The sequence below is a fragment of the Myotis brandtii genome, unplaced genomic scaffold, assembly GCF_000412655.1.
Source record: "Myotis brandtii unplaced genomic scaffold, ASM41265v1 scaffold416, whole genome shotgun sequence".
In the NCBI taxonomy this organism is placed as follows: Eukaryota; Metazoa; Chordata; class Mammalia; order Chiroptera; family Vespertilionidae; genus Myotis; species Myotis brandtii.
In genome coordinates this window covers 1278195-1282478 of record NW_005365989.1, presented here as the reverse complement: position 1 = coordinate 1282478, position 4284 = coordinate 1278195, and the positions used below count along the sequence as shown (strand labels likewise).

Below are 4284 nucleotides of genomic sequence, written 5' to 3'. Positions count from 1 at the left end.
AGGGAGGGAGGGAGAGAGGGAGGGAGGGAGAGAGGGAGATGCACTGAGAATTGGAGAGAATGAGAATGTGGGAAGGAGAGAATCAGAGAAGAAGGGGAGAGGGGAAAGGATAGGATGAGGAGAGGACAGGAAAGGAAGAAAAAGAAAAGGGAGGAGGAGAGGAGGAAAAAGACTATTCCCCAAAGATGCAGTCTTATTTATTTAAGCCCGCATGGTATTCTGATGTCAGGGATCGCTACATATGCATAAGACCTTACCAGCAAACCAAATGCAGGAAGAATTGAGGAGAAAGAGACCGTGGCACTGACTCACAACTCCTCTGAGCAATTGCTATATGCATTGAGGCAAGAAGGCAAGCGAAAAAGTGATTTACAAAACTCTCTGAAAAAGTTTACATGCAAGTCCATCTTTTTTTTTGGGGGGGGGGTGTTTTTTTTTGCAACAATTTCTGTGCTGACAAGTTCTCTTTTAAAGAATTTTCTGTGTTATGTCTGGCTCCTCAAGGCATTGTTCAGACAAGTTGGGGGTATGTTCTAGTCAAGGCAGTTTGGGTCACAGGAGAGAGAAACCCACTTAAAAGGGAACCAAGTAATAAGAATGATATTAGTACTAATTGTGCTGCTGGTATTAGAGCTACCCCTTGTTGGGCTCTTGCTATGGGCCAGGAACAGTGTGAAGCCCTTTAAATGTATTGTTTAATTTTATCCTCAGAGTAGCCCGCTGAGGGAAATATATTTGACAGCTGAGGAACATTAATGAATGGGTTACAGCTGTGGGAAACTGAGGCTCAACCCTGAGTCCCCTGGGTGGGGCCTCAGTGACAAATTGTAGAATATACATCAGGGTTGTAGCACTGAAGTGACATGAATCTGGATTATTTTTTACCAGTTTCTGCCCCTGATTGGTTGAGGATTGGTCCTAGTGTGTTAAGGCATCCATATTTCCGGCCTATGGAACAGTCTGGCTGGACCTCCCCACCTCCCAGGTAGAGAGGGACACAGGAAGCCATCATCACGCACTGACTACAATGACCCCTGAGAACATGGGCCTGGCGCTAATGATGACCTGTCACATTATTCAAGAATGGCATTATTTAGCTGGCCTTCTCTGTTTCCAACAGTTAAAAATATGTAGTCATTCAGCCTTGTACCAACAAATGAGCAGCTTTCTTGCCGGAGCTAACAAATTAACTTAGGTTTCTCCTGCTTTGGAGCCAGCTGCTACATTTCTCTCCACTGCCTCAGTGGAAAATTGTCCTGTCAACAATATCACGACCTGATTTCTTTATCAAAGGTCATTACCAATTATTTCCCAATGAACTGATGCTTCAATAATTACCTGATTTTTATCTTTTTTAAAATGCAGGTCATTTATATTTCATTATTGTCATGTTATGGCCTATCTGCCTACGAAGAGGCATATATTGAAACCCGAAACTTTGCCTTAGCCTCCTGTGATTACCCCACGTTTTATCTACTGTTCTTGAAAAGATCATAGCTGGTTGGTTCAAGTGCTGGATAAATGAATGAACACACAGAGATATAAGCACACAGGTGCTCGGGATGCTCCCCAACATTTCGGCTGGCCTGAACGTCTCATTCTAACAGCAGACGATGGTGGCCTCCACTGGAGAAGTCATAAAACACACAGCAGAACCAGCTCCTGGAAGGGAGCCTGCGTGGTTATTAATCCCCATTGTGCTTCTTGCTAAATGCCCTGGACCCGGGGTCTATTGCTGCTTCCCTAAGGGCCAGGGTGGAAGCACCTATTCCATGTTGCCCTGACCTGTACTCTGAGTGAGAATGTACTTCTTCTGTCTCAGCTATGGAAGCATTTTGTGGTGGTTCTCCCAGACCACTTGGCACTCACGAGTTAAGTCTTCCTAAGACTTAAGAATTTCTGGAGGCCCCAGACTGTGCCTTCCTCTTCATCTCTCCCTTTCCCACAGAATTCAGTACTGTGTCTGCCGTGTTTAGATGTTCAGGGAATGTGAGGGTTTGAACTGAGCTGGAATCTGAGTAGGAAAACCCTCCCTGTCCCTTTCCTTTATTGGTTGCAGAATTGGAATGTGAAGTGGCTGGAGATCTAGTGGGCTTTTTGAAACATCCCGGCACGCCTACGCTACACACATGTCAGCTGGGCCTGAAATTTCCACTGCGCAAGGCCTTCATGTCAAAAGAAGCTTTTTGTAAAAAGAAGTAAAAAGAAAAAGAAAGAAAAGAAAAGAAAAAGGAAAGAAACCAGAGAGGAGGTAGTGTTTTCATTGCTACCCATTAGTATGAGGTTGGATTATAGGAAATTGCCATTTTTAAGGTCACAAATGGTGGTAATGGCTTAGCATAAATTCATAGGTTTACGGGCACGGGAAGAATTAGGAAGTGGCCGTTGTGATATGGTAAGAGGAGAGCTAAGAACCCTGTTGAAAAGAGACAGATTCCAATAGGGTTTATAGGAAGGGGCACCAGGAAATGATGTTAAATGGAGGAAGGAGGGTAATAAAGGTGAATGGGTCTACTGCAAAGTGAGTCCCCCTAACTCTGAATGTTGCCACCAGCCACTCTGTCTCAGCGGGCCTGTGCTCCCAGAGGGTGGCTATGCTAGGTCATGCGAGTACACCCTGCCTTCTGTGTTGCTTTTTAGCAGCTCAAGGGGTGAAGCCAGGAAGGAGAGTGGCTCTTCTCAAGTAGAGGCTGCATCTACATCCCTACTCAGCACAGATCACTTTTGGCCAAAATTAAATGCTTTCCACCCATGAATATTTGCTAGTTGACATCATAAACCCGAACCAAAATCAGACTGAACACCTACACCTACATCCTCCAGTCACACATGGAGTACCTTAAGCAATCTTCAGGATAAAAGATCCCCAAATCTTCCATTAAAAAATGTAAAGTCTACCCCAATGAGTCAGAACCCAACTGGCTGAGGCTTCAGCTTTCTAATACTGATGGACAGTAATGCTTGGGGACCTCAAGGGAACCTTTGGTCCATGTGGCTCTTATATATTCAAGAGCATGTTATAATGAGATCCTGCTGAGCAAAAGAGGAAGCATCAGCATTTATGTTGGGTACCAACAAGGGTGCATCCATTTAATGAGGTGGGGCGGGGAGAAGGAAGATGTGTGAATTATATGTTTACATAGGGTAGTGGAAAAATCACACTTTTTTTTTGTATTCTAGGAAGCTGCAATATCCCAAGATGGCATCTATAAACCAAGATATTTCAACGTTTCCTCTGGTAACTTGCTCTTTCAAAAGACAATCAAGCAATTTGCAGGGACCTATCTATTCTCCCTGGAACCTACATTGACAAGTGGAACTTTTCTATTTCATTGTAACCACAAAACAGAAAGCTGAGGTGTTAAGGGCCATTTGGTGATTCAGTAATGCATCTATTGATATACATGTGTTACCTTTAAAGGCTTAGGATATTATAGCAGCAGCAGCAGCAGCAAAAACAAAACAAAAAGGCTTCTAGATTTAACTCTAAAACTGACTAGTGTTGAGAAGTCAGATATAAATTCCTTAACCCTTGGAGCTTGGATTTTCTCACCTGTATAATGATTACATTGCCTTTGATCTCTCTGACCCATCCAATTATACTATCCTATGATTCTGGGGTAAGTCGCTGATGCTAACCACGGAGCTGTTTTCATTTCCAGAAAGACATCATTGTTTAATATATCTCTTGTCCCTTTGTGAGTGAAGGTAAATGTTGACAAGGAAAATATTGACCAAGAAATAATCAAATAACTTTTCTTCTTGGCTTCCTGTATTCCTTATTTCTTCCCTTCATTGCTCTGCAAAATGCATGGGCATGAATAGCAGGAATGTAGGTGTCCTACACTTTAAAGCATATCTATTTTTATGTTATGAAAAGAAAATATGAAAAGAAAAGGGGCAAATAAATAGGCATGGCATGATACAACAAATAAACAACAACGGATCTTTCTGCTGGGAGAAGGGAGCCGTGGTTCCCAAAGCTTTAATAAAGACTAAGAAGAAAATATCCCCCAAAGCGCCCAGCTGGCATGGCTCAGTGGTTGAATGTTGACCTATGAACCAGGAGGTCACTGTTTGATTCCTGGTCAGGGCACATGCTTGGGATGCTCCCCACCCCTCCTGGAGATGTTTATTATGTACTCTGGGTGCAGTCCTTTCTCGGAATCAATTCCGATGGAGTATAGAGAAGGAATACAAAGACAGAAAAAGTTAGACATTCTAAGGGGGAAAAGTTTCTTTGGGGGCATTTAAAATATATATATATTTTAAATGCCCCCAAAG

The 4284-nt window shown here is 43.0% G+C and overlaps 1 long non-coding RNA gene across 2 annotated transcripts in view; it reads left to right on the top strand.

Annotated features, from left to right (window-relative positions):
- LOC106727370 overlaps window positions 1-3251 on the top strand; it is a 10660-nt gene extending 7409 nt beyond the window's left edge. For both annotated transcript variants that reach the window (XR_001363549.1, XR_001363548.1), the window contains 2 exons: window positions 2060-2251; window positions 3181-3251. This is a non-coding gene — a long non-coding RNA (uncharacterized LOC106727370). The remainder of the gene's footprint in view (window positions 1-2059; window positions 2252-3180) is intronic.
- Window positions 3252-4284: the final 1033 nt, after the last annotated feature.